The 18,509-nt window shown below is 42.0% G+C and overlaps 1 long non-coding RNA gene across 1 annotated transcript; it reads left to right on the forward strand.

Moving 5' to 3' along the window:
• The first annotated feature begins 5,653 nt into the window (after positions 1-5,653).
• LOC133109741 (uncharacterized) lies at positions 5,654-7,176 on the forward strand. Its single transcript, XR_009704787.1, has 3 exons — positions 5,654-5,784; positions 6,743-6,845; positions 7,044-7,176. It is a non-coding gene; the product is annotated as an uncharacterized LOC133109741 (long non-coding RNA).
• The last annotated feature ends 11,333 nt before the right edge of the window (positions 7,177-18,509 follow it).

Raw genomic sequence — 18,509 nt, forward strand, 5'->3', positions numbered from 1 at the left:
TGCCGAATGGCTGAAGCTAAGCGGGTGTGGGCTTGGTTAGTACTTGGATGGGAGCCCTCCTGCCAAAATTAACCTGCTGCCGGAAGTGGTGTTGGTCGGCTAGAAAGGGGTGATCTTCCCTCTGGTCAAATTACCCCAAACGCCCCAGTGCGGTGGTGGGGACACTGCACTGTAGGAGACACCATCTTTTGGATGAGACATTAAACCAAGGTCCTGACTCTGACCACTGACTGTGGTCATTGAAGATCCCATGACACTTTGCAAGGAGTAGTGGCTAAATTCACAACCTGGTTCTTTCAACCTGCTACCTAACCATCTGCTGATTCAATTGGCAAAAACGTTGTTCTCTCCCTCTGCACATCAGCTGGTGTGTGGTGAGTGTTCTGGTGCAAAATGGCAGCCATGCATCTCCCACATGGGTGCTACACATTGGTGGTGGTTGAGGCATGTTTCCCCTGCATCACTGTAAAGCACTTTGAGTGTCCAGAAAAGTGCTTTAGTATATAGAGTAAATGCAATGATCTATCTGTTTATTAGGCAGCATTTACACTGCAGGTCTTGATGGCCAGTTCCGTTTTTTCCTGCCTATATCCAATTTTATTGACCCTGTTTACATGTACTTTTAAAAGTGACCAATATCCGATACCTGTGTTTAGGCTTAAAACTTGAAACAACCTGCATGCATACACAAGAGTTTGGTTATCTCAACAAAAGTAAACAACCAGTCAGCATTGTATCACTATTTGCAATGGACACAAACAAGACCAAAATAATAATTCAAGCTATTGTTTTGCGATGCATCTTTAGAGGTCCGCAAAATATTGGTCACATGGGTCACATCGGAATTGGGTCACTTTTACCAGGCAGTGCAAATGCAGCCTTTAAGATTTTTTCAACTGTCATGACCATTGCAATAAATAGATTCCAGCTGACTCTGATCCATTTGTTAAGTCTTGCTGTGATAGTGTACACTAAAGAAGCAAAGAACAAAGATGCAAAGAAATGCCTTATGTTTTTATCGTTTATCACTGAATATCTCAACCCAGAACTACTTTATATTTGTGCACAAACTACACAATTTTGTAAATATATCTACAGGCATTGAAATTCCATGTGTTTCCCCAAAACTGCACACAGATGTCCTAAAGTGTCTCCAAATCTCTCTAAATATAAAACATCTGCATATGTTTTTGTCCTGACAAATGATCAGAAAATCTTATTTTGTCTGTATCAAATAATTAGCAAAACAAACTTATATTTCTACCAAACCAGAAATATGTCGGCTGGACGTACATAATAAAAGTAAGCTACGAAAAAAAACAAAAAAAACAATGGGCCAGACTTACTAAACCTTTACTAAGGCATATGACGCATTTTGCCCAGGAAACATGCATTGTATGTATCAAACCGGTGCATGGGGCTGGAACCACAGTACGCATGCCATCTAGATGGCCTGTAGTGTAGTGGTTAAGGTAAATGACTGGGACAGGCAAGGTCGTGGTTCGAATCCCGCTGTAGCTAAAATAAGATCCGCACAACTGTTGAGCAAGGCCCTTAACCCTGCATTGCTCCAGGGGAGGATTGTCTCCTGCTAATCAATTGTACGTCGCTCTGGATAAGACCGTCAGCCAAATTCCAATAATGTAATGTAACGTAGGTAAATCATCGCATAGCTTCTTTCCTTAATGCGTATCCATTTAAGGGTGATTCGCACAAATAAAGGGCGGAGATATTATAAGTGTGGCTGATTATATATTCTGTCGAATTGTGCATGAAATTCCTCCTGAAGAGCATGTGTAAAATGAGATGCAACCAAAACAGAAACACAGGCTCCGAATATTGAAATAACTTTGCACTGAAATAATATTTGCAACAAATATCACATTATTTCAACTTCAAGAAATCATCAAACTGATTTTTAATATTGAATATGAATAATGTGCCAAGCCAAGCAATAATTAAGGCTGGAGGTTTATTTAGAAAATAATTCCTTTAATTAACCACTATATCATGCAAAGCAGTGGGAAATGACAGAAATAACGGGCCCAACCATAGTGACAGTAACAAGTGTTACAAGTGAATAAAAAAAAAATTGTTGCCGCATGTAAAGAATATGAGTAGGCTGAATGTATTGATATACTGCCCTTAATCTCTTTTGCCCATTACAGAAATACATTCTTTTTGCCTTTAACAGAACATTGTTAGAAACAGAGCATACTCAACTGACATTGCTAAAATAATATAAACAGGGAAAAGGAACGAAGAAAGACTTCTCTGGCAAACAACCAGCCATACAAATAATTGTGCTTCTGGGAGAAATAAAATATGTCATAGAAACGACAACAGCAGCCACAGCTGGAATATATACACATTTTTTCCTGCGCTGGATACACTTTTATGTGGCAGCCAATACATTATGTGGCAGCCAATACAATTTAGCAGGAGCATGGACTTTCAATGCACTAAACATGTGTTTTAACTGGGCTGTTTAAGATCTGCCTCATTCACAAAATGCGGTTCGTAGGCCGTTCCATTCGCTGATTGTGTAATGAGCTGCAGCCTTCGTAAATAAGACATTAATTTCAGTTCAGTCAGACAACTCACAATGAATTAAGCAATATTTATTGAGGTTTTCTGCCTCTCATCACTCCCAGTTGTAAGCCAGCCAAAACAGGGAGTGAATACAAACCCCTCACAGGTGGATGCTGGGGTGGTGATGGGAGTGCAAAAAAAAGGCATGATTTAGGAATAAACAGGATAATTAGAGCAAATGCAGCCAGCAAATACAGCAATAGCATGCAATAATTATGAGCAATGGCAGCATAGGACAAGCAATGGAGCAGAAAGAGCCAGGCAGCGCTATGGCTTTAGCATGCAGAATGAGCCAGGCAGCGCTATGGCTTTAGCATGCAGAATGAGCCAGGCAACGCTAAGGCTTTAGCATGCAGAATGAGCCAGGCAGCGCTATGGCTTTAGCATGCAGAATGAGCCAGGCAGCGCTATGGCTTTAGCATGCAGAATGAGTCAGGCAGCACTATGGCTTTAGCATGCAGAACGAGCCAGGCAGCAGGGCAGCTTTTGCATGATTTCCGGAGCAGTGCAAAACGAGCAAGGGCCTGAACAGGTGAGGTTGGTGGTTTTTTATAGCCCCTTTCATTTGACGTAAGGATCAGCGTTTCTCGAGTTGTCTGCCCAAACTAGCTCTGCAGGCTTCAAATCATGCAGACTGCGACTGTGCCAACACAAACTCGTCAGACCGTATTTTGCCCTGCAAGCTTTATGTACATAAATCTGGCCCAATGTTCAGGCAACCTCTGAATTTTATATTTTTGTTCTTATATTGGAACATGATTTTTTGATATAGAAAAATGGTATCAAGGATTGATAGAATATGCCTCTCATTGTCCAAGTCTGTGGTGAGGTGAGGGCTGAAAACCATGAGCGTGGTGAGGGGGAGGCTGGAGTTGTATTGCCCTGTTTTGCAAATGTGAGGCTGTCAGGCTGATGAGCATCTAAACTGCTGTTCTCGCTAGCGGGGAGTCTTTTTAACAATCCGGCATCGCTGTTTAGTGGTTTTATTACATCAGTTTTCCGCATGATATAAATATTAACACACATATATATATAACAATAATTTGAGACGTTGACAAATCAACCACAAGGCGGCAAATTGGATGGTGTTAATACAAAGTTTGTCCTGTTGCAGTCAGCCAAAATTCCTTTGACATAGGTGGCTTCAGTGGATTCCTAGGACCAAGGTTAAGGGCATTTATCAAAGGAGTCAAATATTTACGTTTGTTGTAAAAAAATAAATAAATATAGAATTGCTTTCTTCTCGGTCAGACACAAGTAAAATTCAGTTAACTGTGATGACACAGTTCAATTCAGTCCCTAGTCCCTGCAGTGACAGTTTCACTCAGACCCTGTCATGACACAGATTAATTCAGAACCTGCGGTGACAGTTTAATTCAAACCCTGTGATATCATAGTTTATTCCAAATTGTGTGATGAGGTAACATGCAGGCCGTTTTGCATAGTTTTCATTTACGTGTGACCTGAGCATTAATTTCTGCATCTGTCCTGGTTTGATATCAATCTTGGGTATTATCATTGCTTCTCTTTTTCCTCTCCATGCACTTCATTGAAGTCAAAGTTTCCCATGGACAGCAAAAACATCTGGGCTCTGACAGGCCCAGACTGACACATGGAGCTGAATACCGTTGGGTGTTTTGTAAGGAGAGACCATCAGCAGACAGACTGTCAAACAGCTATAAAGTGACATTCTCTGCTTCTAAACAACACAGTACAAAGTATGGGGGATGGACCTTACAAGGCAGCCGGTGACCCACAGGCCTGTACGAGCAGGTTTGATCTCTCATGCTTCTTTCGATGTCTTTTTTAAAAACATGCACAAATCTGCAGGTTTGTACGATGATGACAAATCACACAGGGAAATCTCACCCAAATATAACCTCTGCAGGTGCTTGTCTCCAGGGAAATCTGGAAACAAACCTCAAGCTCTGGGGCACGTTCAATTGGAAAACATTCCCCCACATTTTGCTACCATTTCTTGGTTGAAGGATATGTTTTCTCCCAATGGAATATAATGTCTTGCGACAGGTTTTGAGGCATATTTGCTCCCATTGGTGAGCGTGTCAGGGGTGTAGCCCCAATCAATACTGACGTAGGCCTATATTTTAAAGCCTAGAGCAAACCTTACTAACCTCAGTCAGTCCGCTCATGGTTTGTAAGGATGTTCAACACACCACTGTTTTTGTTTAAATAAACATTTTGTTTAATGAGCAATTAACTACACCACAAGTAAAGGAAAGTAGGGATAGCCAACTAGTAGAAAATGAACTACATCTCATGAAAACCCTGGGGTCTGAACTGAAGAGGACATCAATGATTTTGAAAAGTTCTGCATGGGGGACTTGTCAAAAGTCCCCCTCAAATGTGTTCTCTAACCTTATCACAAAATAAATTGCCGGATCATTCCCCATCGATGATCTGTTGATGCTACTTGATGTTTAGCCTCCTTTTTCTTCTTCATCTGCTCACACAGATGTTCGATTGAGTTCAGGTCTGGGGACCATGGTGTGAACTTGGGGCTAAACAAAAACCCATACCTATACTTTTGGGGGCCCTAGGGAAATACATAATTTGAGTTCCCTTCCAAAATATTGGATTTGATTCCTCCAATTAACCTGTCAAAGGAAGATGAGAAGGTACCTGCCAAAGCACAGCGTTTCATCTGCCCAGTGGCAGGACAGCTCTGGCTAACATGTCCGATACCAATCTTAATTGTTTGTACTACTTGCTACTATTTGTAGCCACGTTCATGTGCAATCCCCACTGCCAGATTGGGACTGTGAAGACCATCCGCAGTTCTCCTCCAGAACACATGGTGTCACCGGCCTGCTTCTTTTCTCATCACAGACTGCAGCCAAATTTGCACAGAGCTGAGTTGGAGGAAGACATTTCATCTAAACCAGGGGTGTCAAACTCTGAAGGGCTGCAGTATCTGCTGGTGTTTGGTGTGTTTCAGCACGAAAGACACATTTATAAGTCTTTCATTGGCTAAAGAGTCCACACACCTTGTTCTCAAGGCCTTAATTGGCTGCTGATTGAAAGGAAACCACAAACATCTGCAGGCACTGTGGCCCTCCAGGACTGGAATTTGACACCCCTGATCTACCCCTTTGGCCACTCCGTCACCAAATTGAGCAGCGGGGAGAGTGACGAAACACAGACCCCAAACCTGAGCTTGTATTCTTAATGCAGGTAAGTGAAGGTAAAGGTGTTTAGAACTGTATGTAGGGATGAGTGGTTTATGAGTTGGTATATTTGTATAGTTAAGCTAGTTGTATATAGTTTATACAGTCAGGTCCATAAATATTGGGACATTGACACAATTCTCCTCTTTTTGGCTCTATACACCACCACAATAGATTTGAAATGAGACGAACAAGATATGCTTTAACTGCAGACTTTCAGCTTTAATTTGAGGGTATTTAGCCACACCTAATGTTTTTGCTTTCTCTCTGATGGGTTTGTTTTGATTTTTCAGCCTAATGATGGCTTGCTTCACTGATAGTGACAGCTCTTTGGATCTCATATTGAGAGTTGACAGCAACATATTCCAAATGCAAATAGCACACTTGAAATGAACTCTTGACCCTTTATCTGCTCCTTGTAAATGAGATAATGAGGGAATAACACACACCTGGTCATGGAACAGCTGAGCAGCCAATTGTCCCATTACTTTTGGTCCCTTAAAAAGTGGGAGGCACATATAGAAACTGTTGTAATTCCTACACCGTTCACCTGATTTGGATGTAAATACCTTCAAATTAAAGCTGAAAGTCTGCAGTTAAAGCATATCTTGTTCGTTTCATTTCAAATCCATTGTGGTGGTGTATAGAGCCAAAAAGAGAATTGAGTCGATATCCCAATATTTATGGACCTGACTGTATGTTAGATGTATACATGTATGTATACAGTTCAATACTTAGCAGTTTTGTATTCGCATTTGAGTCTCCTTATAATTTTAACTGGCAGAACAAATGTTCAGTTTCTTTGCAATTACTATATTAGCTATAATTTGGCACCTGACAATGGTGGGAAGCATTTCAAGTTATCATTTTTGTCAAGTAATAATGAAAGTTTTTTTTACATGGTTTTACTTTTACTTTCGGTTTTACTTACTGACCAGGAAGTGACTCGCTTCTGATTGGTGCAGTGTTGAAAGCAAGCAGCCACTCTGAACAACTCTGTGTGAGCACCAGGCCTGGACTCCAGCTGGCTGAGGAAGTAAAGTTGTGTCAAGTGAAGAAGAAACTGAGGTAGAAGCATAGGTTGATTGTTCTGTTTTTGAAATGGCTAATTGGGCTGGCTTACAAATAAGTTTGCTCCAAATAGTATATATCGATATACAGTAGTACTGTCTGCATAACTGATTTACCAAAAATGAAAAATCCAACCTCAGGTGACTTAAAAAACACACATATTTGACTTTGCCATTTGTTATTCAACCTCGCTAGATCAGCATGGCCTGTGGTCCCAATGCCAAGGAACACTGGGACCCACAAAACCACACGAGGATGACATCTCATGTTCTCTGAAGAGAAGCTGTGTATGACAGATGCATTTGTGATTTGGACAGAGATATGAAGCAAAGTACCAGTTTGGACAGAGACATGAAGCAAAGCACCAGTTTCTTTAACGACCCGACAGCACTTGCTCCATTTTCCTCTGAAACTAGGCTGAGATGTTCCAGGAGAAATTGATCGCAGTACTAAAAAGAGCAGAAAGCCACATGAAAATTTCAGTGATTTGAACTGCGTTCTTGAGAATCCATCCTTGAGAGGACATCCAGACAGACAAACAGACAGGCAGACAGACAGGCAAATGTTGATGGAATACAGACCACATCTGAATCTCAATTCTACACCTAGCTAAAAGTAGCATTATATACAAAAAAGTGAATAGATTGCCATGATACTTGGGACAAAGGCCCCCCCTTTTTGTTAAACGCAGTGCTGAGAATGAAGTATTAGTAAGGTGGCTGTGTGCTCATTTTGAAACATTCAATCTCTGTTCTCGAGAAAAGAGAGATAACCTACATTTGCTGCTCCAGTTTTTCTTTTTCGCTTTGTTTCGACATGTATGGAGGAACATACTTCTGGAAATGGACCCAACATTCATATGAAACAAACACCATTTTTATTATTAAACCATTTATCAAGAGTGCAAAATATCATGGAGATGCAATACAATTTCCCCCTTTACATAGAACACTGCCCAGAGCTAAACACTCACAAATTACAAAAATTACAGGGCAAAGTACACACAAACAAGCTTCAAATGGGAATGACAATATATCATAAAAATATACTCACTGATCTCTCTTCTCATGCTTACAACAATGTGTAATACAGCACTGACAGGCCAAAATGTACTCAACTTGAGTCCCAGGGTGTTGCAAGTTGTTGGATATTACTGTGGACAAAATATGACTGGAATTCAAACTGATTCATTAATGCATCAACTAACATAGTAAATGGTCTGATTGTCTGTCTGATCTGTCTGAATTCATCCTCCCCATGTCTTCCTCTTGCCTGCTGGCTCTCCGAAGAAGATCCTCTGGCGTACTGGATGATGTGAACACATTTACTTCATAAACATGTTTATTCAGTATATAATTACGTCTGGGTGTTTGTCTCTCTTTTTTTGGCAGTTCCGTGACTTTCTCAATTGTTGGTAGTTCCTGCCATTTCCTGAATTCTTTGCAATGCATGTGATTTTTTGGCACCTTTCAATGATAACTCAACTTTAACGTAGCCAACAGTGTTATTTCTATAGGCATACGCATTTTACCAATGTTCTGTTAAATTAACTGCTCTTTCTTTCTGTGATAGACCAAATTAAGCTGTGAAATGCACCAGCGTATCAATGTATTTTACTCCAATGATAGTTGTTCCTATAGCAGTTCTGAATGTGTATGAATATTATTGCCCACTGATATCTATTTCTATGGATAGATAACACTATTGTAGAGCCCCCATGATAGCTGTTTCCATCTAACGGTGACAGTGCATAGAACTGAACACAAATCCTGATGCTCCTCATAAATCCATCTATAGCTGAATTGTGTCAGGCTGATGTAGGAGGACTGCAGAATGAGAAAAGGAAATGTTGAAAGAAAAGGTATTTTCAAAATGATCCAGAAATAGTTTTTCTTATATATATGAGTCACTTGGCCTGAGTTTATCCTAAGTGTGAGTGTATTATTAGGACTGGTATGTCAAAAAATAAGCGGATCATGAGAAGCGTGAATCACTGAACCTTCAATATACACATGCAGGTTTAATTTGTCACCACCGATTCTGAAATTGTGTGCAGTGATTCATCATCAAGCTTTGCCAATTAAAATAAAACACATTGTACACTGCAGTATACAGCAGCGTACTGTGATCATATGAGCAAGAAAAATGGCAAAATAACTTACATTTAAATGCATTTTAAAGTTTTTTCATAAGCTTTTCCATAAATAACTTTTCATAAAGTACAGGCAACTTTACAGAGAGGCAGTTCCCTCATTATTAAAGTTTCTTATTCAGGTAAAAATCCACCTCCTGGATTTCAAGATACAACCACCAGTGTGGTTTCTGATGACCAGTTTCACAGTGGCTGGCATAGGAGTATTTGGGGGTTTGTGGTCAAAAGCGAGAAAGCTCACTTTAATCCATTATATGCAACATTATTAGTCTTGCTGTGGTCCTGTGTTTACAATCAAAGAAGTCTCCGTCTCCGTCCTCAACCCCACCCACTCACCTCCATTTTTCTATTTTATATCCGTATTATATCCGTATTATTTTATTTTTCAAATTTATATCCATCTTTTGTATAGCTGTAACCATGGAAAAAAAAGTTTGACTCGAACAGTCCTGTCATGCCCAGAAATGTCCTGAACAGGTCATAGAAGAAGAAATACAGGATTTGGCAAGATGTGGGTCCAAGGTAAAACAGGATTTGGCAAATGTGGGTCCAAGGTAAAACTCTGGCATAGTATGCCTTTGAAGTCACTTCTAAGCAGCTTGGACAGGGGGGACATTATGTTTTTCCGGAGTCTATATTAGAGTAATGATTATTAGAGTGGCGGCATGGATGGTGGAGTGGGTAGCACTGCCGCCTCACAGCAAGGAGGTCCTGGGTTCGAATCCCCGTCGGCCGGGGCCTCTCTGCGTGGAGTTTGCATATTCTCCCCGTGTTTGTGTGGGTTTCCTCCCACAGTCCAAAGACATGCAGGTTAGGCTGATTGGAGAGTCTAAATTGCCCATAGGTGTGAGTGAATTGTATGTGTGCCCTGTCCAGGGTATATTCCTGCCTTTTGCCCAATGTATGCTGGGATAGGCTCCAGCCCCCCTGCGACCCTGTTCAGGATAAGCAGGTTAAGATAATGGATGGATGGATGGATGGATTATTAGAGTATGCCATACTCTATACTACAGTATGATGAAATATAGCTGACCAAGCCGCATTTAAAAAAAGGAATTTAAGGTATACAGATGAGAGATAAATAATTGAAGAGTTATGGGTGTAATTTATTGTCATTTAGAAAAGGTACATAGCCTTGCAGACAGGTGCGATAGTGAGGCTGCAATGTACCCTTGTCTTGACATTGCAGTTCCGCCAGACAGTGTGAAAGACACCTTGAAGGGAACTGACACCATTTTAGTTCCTTTCCTGTCCTGTCAAGACTCTCCTCTACGAACGTACATTGTTCAGGCCAGTGTTTATCAGACGGGAACGATTCTCAGAAGTATCCCAGAAATTTGTGTGGAAGAAAGTTTTAAAAAACTCACCAGTATAAAATATTATACACTGTTTGACGCTATTTAGAATGAGACCAGATTCATATTCCACATGAACCATAAATATTAAGAATACAAATATACACATAGCTACTTTGTTTAAAGGTTGTTCCTTCTTTATTCCGCCAAGGAAAAGACAGTGAGGATTTTCGAGTGGCTCCAGACAAAGAAGTAAACACGAGACAGACTGAGTTCGGAGAGGTGACAAGACATTGATTATTTACTTCCTGTAACTTTTTGCTCCCAGAAAAGGCACTTAGACAGACTCAGGTCTGGCTTATTATTCTACGTCCTAAAATTGCAGAATCATAGGACTCACAGAGGTCCAACATCACTTTTAACAAGGTAAAAAATAAATTCAAGAAGCTGGTTTCAGTGAAGCCTTTGCCAGTTCTGTTTCATGTTGCATTTATTTTTAATCTATTCTATTTTAACCTATTGTTTAATCAATTTAGAACATACGGTGGCTTCAGATAGTATTCAGCCCCCTTCACTTTTTGCACACTTTTTTGCGTTGTTGATTTCATTTTTAATGGATACATTTGCCATTTTTGCCCATCAATCTACATTTAATACCCCATAATGACAAAGTGAAAACATGTTTTTAGAAATTTCTACAAATTCATTGAATATCAAAATCTGGAATCTCTCATTTACACAAGTATTCAAGCCCTTAATTCCATACTTTGCAGCAATTACAGCTTAGAGTCTTCTTGGGTAAGTCTCTACAAGCTTTGCACACCTGGATTTGGGCAGTTTATCTCATTGTTCCTGGCACATCCTCTCCAGGTTCGTCAGATTGGATCGGAAGGGTCTGTGAGCTGCCATCTTCAGGTCTCTCCACAGATGTTCTATGGGCATTAAGAACATCTTTGGCTTGTCCCAAAGCCATTCCAGCGTTGTCTTGGCTGTATGCTTGAGCACAGACCTTAGGTCATAGTCACGCTGAAAGGTGAACGGTCGCCCCAGTCAGTGGTCGCATGGCCTTTGGAGCAGGTTTTCGTCAAGGACCTCTCTGTCATTGGCTACATTCCTCCTTCCATCAATTCTGACCAGTGTCCCTGTCCCTGCTGCTGATGGCATGATGCTTCCACCACCATGTTCACCATAGGGATGGTACTAGCCAGGTGATGAGCAGTGCCTGATGTTCGCCAGACATAGGGCTGTGAGTTCTGCCCAGAGAGTTTAGTTTTTGCCACATCAGACCATCCATCCATCCATTATCCTAACCCGCTTATCCTGAACAGGGTCGCAGGGGGGCTGGAGCCTATCCCAGCATACATTACATTACATTATTGGCATTTGGCAGACGCTCTTATCCAGAGCGACGTACAGTTGATTCGACTTAGCAGGAGGCAATCCTCCCCTGGAGCAATGCAGGGTTAAGGGCCTTACTCAAGGGCCCAACGGCTGTGCAGATTTTATTGTGGCTACACCGGGATTAGAACCACCGACCTTGTGTATGCCAGTCATTTACCTTAACCACTACGCTACAGGCCGCCCGCATACATTGGGCGAAAGGCAGGAATACACCCTGGACAGGTCGCCAGTCCATCGCAGGACACACGCCTTTCACTCACACTCTCACACTCTCACACTCTCACACTCTCACACTCTCACACTCTCACACTCTCACTCACACACTCACACACTCACACACTCACACACTCACACACTCACACTCTCACACTCACACACTCACACTCTCACACACTCTCACACACACTCACACACACTCTCACACACACTCACACACACTCACACACACTCACACACACTCACACACACACTCACACACACACTCACACTCATACCTACGGGCAATTTAGACTCTCCAATCAGCCTAACCTGCATGTCTTTGGACTGTGGGAGGAAACCGGAGTACCCGGAGGAAACCCACGCAGACACGGGGAGAACATGCAAACTCCGCACTGAGAGGGCCCGGCCGACGGGGATTCGAACCCAGGACCTCCTTGCTGTGAGGTGACAGTGCTACCCACTCCACCATCTGTGCCGCCTCTCATCAGACCAGATAATGTATTTTATCATGCTCTCAGAGTCCTGGCAAACTGTCAAATGCCTTTAACTCAAGAATGGCTTCTGACTACCATAAACGCCTGATTGATGGAGTGCTGCTGAGATGGTCATTCTTCCGGCAGGTTCTCTTCCGAAGGACTTCCGAAGTACTGTTTGAGTGACCATGGGTTCTTAGTCACCTCCCTGACTAAGGCTCTTCTTGCCTGGTTACTCAGTTTGGAACGATGTCCAACTAGAGTCCTGGTGTCTCCATTTCACAATTATTGAGGCCACTCTGCTCCTGGTTACTCTCAGAGCTTTATAAATGGTTTTATACCCTATGCCTCGCCACAATTTTATTGCAGAGGTCTACAGAGAGTTCCTTTCTGAACTATGTCCAATCAATTCAATTTGCTACAGGTGCCTCCAATCAAGTTCTAAACAGATTTTAAGGACAATTAAAGCAAACAAGATTTACCTGACCACAGTTTGGAGTGTAACATCAAATGGTCTGAATACTTATGTAAATTAGAGATTTCAGTTTTTTTAATTAGCACAAACTTCAAAAAACATGTTTTCACTATGTCATCATGGGGTCATTGAGTGTACATTGATGGGCAACAATGGCAATTACGTCTACAGCACAATAAAGTGTGCAAAAAGTGAAGGGGTCTGAATACTTTCTGAAGCCACTGTATGTGAAAATATTGCAACAAAAAATCAGGAATTCCAGCTTATTGGTTCTCCAAACATTGGTTGATGCATGCAACTGCCAAATCCAAATCAAAAATTATGAGATAATAAACTAGGTTAGTACTCCTACAAAGCCCCCAATAATACATATTCAACACAATGGCAATTTAAGCATTTCAGTTGAGTGTTTTCATACCATGTTGTGATTTTTCTATTTATTTTGAATGCAATTTCACTGTTAACAGATGTACAGTGAGGTCCATAAGTATTTGGACAGTGACACAATTTTGAAGAGCAGTAAATCCTCAATGGTTCATTCACTTCGTCTGGACCTAAATACCCTCAAGTTAAAGCTGACAGTTGTGTCACTGCCCAAGTACCTACGGACCTCACTGTATATGAAACCACTAACAGCTACAGGCATAACTGTACCATGATCCCAGTTAAAATAGCCCAGCCATTGGTGAGATGTTTGGCTCAGTCTGCAGGCGGCACTTTATCTTCAGCCATATGTGATACCCTCTTGAAAGGACGGCAGTCTGCCTGCTCTCCTTTTTAAAAAACAAAAACAAAATTACAACCCTACCCACGAATGACCAAAAATGTGTAAAGTAAAGCTCTTCAGGCTCGAATGGATATGAAACCACTCACCCCTCCCACCCTGCAAACTGTGAAAGTGAGGTGACACATTTACCTTTGCTCTAGTTGGGCTGTCCTTTGAAATGTCCTTGTGAAGACTTTCCGCAGCGAAACGCTGCGCAGTTGTTCAGTCCTTCAGGAGAGAGCTGAGTTAACAAGAACGGCGGGTTTAGGGCACCTGTGTTCTTTTTAACACCTGTCCAACGCCCGTTCTCCAGAAACTTCTGCTGGCGGATGAAGGGCAAGCAAGGTCACTGGATTCAGTGAAACTGACAGAATACAGATCCTTTTTTTTTTTTAGGTGCACTAGGAATATATAACATTTCAAATGAACACTGTGTGGAAGTGACCTTTAATGAATTTCATAGAAATTCCAGAAATGCATCTAGAATACACTGATTCTGCCCATTCTATGGTACAGAATTTGTAATTGTGATGTCAGTGCGTGACCATAGAAAATGCCAGGAACCTGCCTCACATCTCCCAAAAATACACCGTGGGAGATCCAAAGCATGTGAAGATAGGTGTACTAGTAGGGCGTACAACTCGCTGGAGAAATGTATTCTTACTATGCTGCTACTTGGAGGCAAAGGAGACGGGGAAACAGGAGTCTGTTTGCAGCCATCTGTGGATTTCAGAAGTGGTTGATGGCAGAGGACAGGCGTTCTGTGCGAGAAAGCAGCTTTTGCCTCACCTGCAGCATGCTGTGGGGAGAAACAGTAAGGAGAACCAATGAGAAGCCAACATGAGCCAGGGAAGGGAATTGGGTCAGAGGCATGGGAGCGTCTCGCGTCCCAGCTCAATAATATCTTCCACAGAACGGGGATTGCAGAGATCAAAATGGCCGACGAAGGCCGAAACGAACTAACGATTAAGCGCCTAATTGTTTCGACATTTTATTACATTCAAGTGCCTCGCCTTTCTTTCCGTTAACTTCCGTTAATTGTCTCTCAGCTTACTGCATCCTCGCAATGCTAAGTATGCGAAAGGTCACAGCTAGAATGCAGTCGCTCAGCCTGATTGTAACTTGTGTAACTAGCATGCTAATGGAACCAATTTGATTTTATGACATCACCCAGAGGAAGTGATACAGATGGAAAATGATTCAGATGTCCTCAAATATCAACTGGAAAGATAGCCATTTGCTACAGATTGGACTGATGGATGCCAGGTTCCCAGTTTTGTTGTGCTTTTGTTTCATTTTTTTAAAAAAGGGAACCGTTTTTAATCTCTTAGAACTGCCTTCTGGAAGAAACTAGACTATTTTAAAAATTGTTTAAAATATATGTGCTTTATTTGTTGTTATGCCATTTTTATGCCAGTGGGTATTTCTGATACTTTCCCTCAATACTTGGTCAAATGCCGAAAACACTAGTCAACAAATCGGTATTAATAACAGCGTATTTACACTTTTTAAAGATATTTTTTAGGCCTTGTTCAGCTTTATTGGACAGTATATAGTATAGAGAGACAGGAAGAATGGGAGCGAGAGAGAGGGGAAGACATGCGACAAATGTCGGACGGTCGGATTCAAACCGCCGACGTCGCGGCTCGCAATGAGCATGCGGTCAGAGCTCTACAGGCTGCGCCACCGAGAAACCCACAGCGTATTTACACTTGACGTATTAAGTCTTCTCTTCATAACAAATTCATGAGTGCAGCAAATACCAATTTTGATGAAACAGTTTTCCCTGACACAGGAACTCCTTTTACAGGGAATTAAGTCTGGGGGTGCACACAGCAAAATGGGGTTCACAGTGAGGGCTGATCCGTTTAGAGATGTGTGCCTAATCATGATTTATTTTTTAAATGCCAGGTGAAGAGGTTTAGCACCATAAACCACCACAGCAGACTGCAAGTGTCCTTACCAGAACCAGCTTGTACTGTGGCCTGATATGGGAATGAACCAGCACTGTGCATGACTGGAGTTGTATACCCCTGATCTGAAAACATAACTCAACAACTCATGCATTTGAATTTTGTTTATATCACTCATTTGGTTTCTTAGTGCAGTGTTATAGCTGGAGTTGCAATTCCCTTAGCCAGGGATCATAAAATCATGGTCCGGGAGGGCAGAGAACTGCTGGTTTCCCACCCTTCCTTTACCTGGGAGTCAGGTGTGAAGACAGCCTGGCCAATTAGTAGCACTAATTGTTCAGTTAGTAACTTGGAAGTAAAGTAAACCAAGGCTCGATTTGAGGGCCAGTTTAATGATTCCTGGTGTAAGTAACGCATCATATAGGGCGGCCTGTAGCTTAGCGGTTAAGGTAAATGACTGGGACACGCAAGGTCGGTGGTTCTAGTCCCAGTGTAGCCACAATAAGATCCGCACAGCCGTTGGACCCTTGAGCAAGGCCCTTAACCTCGCATTGCTCCAGGGGAGGATTGTCTCCTGCTTAGTCTACTCAACTGTACGTCGCTCAGGATAAGAGCATCTGCCAAATGCCAATAATGTAATGTAATGTAATGTAATGTGTTGGGCTCTTGAGCAAGGCTCTTAACCCTGCATTGGAGGATTGTCGCCTGTTTAGTCTAAATGCCATTGATGTAATGTAATGTAATATTGTCTGTTATATGAGGTGGCTTGTGGCTGGCTGTGTGTTTGGGTCATGTTTGACTCTCAGTCTCCAAGCAGGGCAGTTTTTCAGATTTTAAAATAAACCTCTAAAACTAATTTACAGTTAGAAAGCCCTGCAGGTGAGGACAGCTCCTAAGGTCTGTGCTCATTTTCAGTTCTATTCACATTCTTCCTGCAGCTTGCTATTTTATGAAGCTTGTTCATTTTAGGTTGGACCACAACACAACACCTATCATTGCCTCAAACAGCCACTTTATTTTACTGCCTTTTACTGGATAAATACCAGGTATTAGTATCTATTTTGATTTCAGAGCTAAGTAAACAAGCTGTAAAATGTATTTACATGGTACTTGAACATGTTTGCTCCATGAGACTTACGACTGAAATCAAAGAATTTACCTAATATTTACACAAGTAGCTGTGTACTTACCCAGTAAATGCAAGGTAATTAACGGGCTGTAAAATAAAGCCTTACCAAATATTAGAATAACAACACTTGTAGTAGGTGCTCAGTGAGTGTGTTGGGCATCTGAATGCCAATGGCTTAACAAATGGCTTGTTAAATTTGATTACCAGAGGATGTAATTTCATGATTACTGTTTGTGAATATGCCTAGATACGGTTACTGTGAGAGAATGCGCCTACATGCAGTTACTGTGTGAGAATGCGCCTACATGCGGTTACTGTGTGAGAATATGCCTACATGCGGTTACTGTGTGTGAATGCGCAAATCAATATACACAATTTACAAAGGGCATGTTCTTCATTGGCATACCTGGTTTCTTCAAAGAGTTCATATGAATACAATATGACTGTGCTTATTGTATTACCGACATTGTTTTGCTATTGGAAAGGCAAGGTTACACAAGGCAAGTTCTTTTAAAATTCGGTCCGATGCTGTGTTCTTCAGAATAAAATCACTTTACTTTAATTCAGCCGGAATCCTAAATTCAATTTCTAATGTATGTAGTACATGTAGGTATGAATGTGTGAGCGAATGGTGTGTGTGCCCTGCGATGGACTGGCGACCTGTCCAGGGTGTATTCCTGCCTTTCGCCCAATGTATGCTGGGATAGGCTCCAGCCCCCCTGCGACCCTGTTCAGGATAAGCGGGTTAAGATAATGGATGGATGGATGGATGTATGTAGTAGTTAACAGCTGCCTAGCTCTTTCACAGGGTGCCTTTCAACATGGTTCACCTGCCACCTAGTACATTATGGATGAAGAGCAAGAATTAACAACGCAAAGACATTTTGGAGTGATCCTCAGATAGACCTTTGCCCACAGACAACCTCCGTGGAATGGTAAATGGACTGCATTTATATAACACTTTTGGATAAAATTGATGCCTTGCATTCACGGCGACTGGCTGCCATGCAAAGTATCAAATTGGGGGTTGGGTTGTCTTGCTCAGGGACACTTCGACACCCCCAGGGCAAGGGATCAAGCCGTTCGACTGCCAGATGACTGCTCTTAACTCCTGAGCTCATGTCACCACTTTTTCTGCCAGGTAGTGAACCATGCAGCTACCTGCCATCCTAGTACCGGCGTAGGGCTCATCTTGAGACACTTGACTGAGATGATGTCACTCACTCAAATGTTTCAAGGAGTGTCTAGGCCCAGAGGTGCATAACTCCGGTCCTGGAGGGCCGGTCTGCGTACTGGTTTGTTCCAACCAATTGCCTTGTTTTTAATTTGCTTACAGCTCTATAAATTACCCTGATTCAAGCCTGTACTTGAGCACAGTAAAATGATTAGGATACACTTGCAGTCTGTAGCTGTAGCCGGTACTCATACACATGTCAGATAATTAAGGCCAGAAGTTAAATAATTAAGACCAGAAGTTGGCACAAAATCCTGAAACGGATCGGCCCTTGTTGTGCACCCCTAGTATAAGTTCATTCCAATAATTTATCGTATTCGCTCTTGTATCCTAGCCTGAAAATCAATTGGAGATCTAAGGACATTGCTATTCGTTAGGAACGGGAACGCGGGCACCAGATCGACCGGAGGAGGTGGGCAGTTAACCGCGAGACCCACCCTTCTGAGGAGATGGTACGGTATGGCTGGTTATGCTGAGGCCACGGTCTGGGAATCTCAGATCTGGAATGTGAACAGAGTCAGTAATGTGGTTGTGAGTGCAGAAGAGACTGTGTGCCGTGATAAATCTCCATAAGGGCTGTACGCGGAGCAGAAGCTGTAGTTTG

The sequence above is a fragment of the Conger conger genome, chromosome 14 (genome assembly GCF_963514075.1).
Source record: "Conger conger chromosome 14, fConCon1.1, whole genome shotgun sequence".
Lineage (NCBI taxonomy): Eukaryota > Metazoa > Chordata > Actinopteri > Anguilliformes > Congridae > Conger > Conger conger.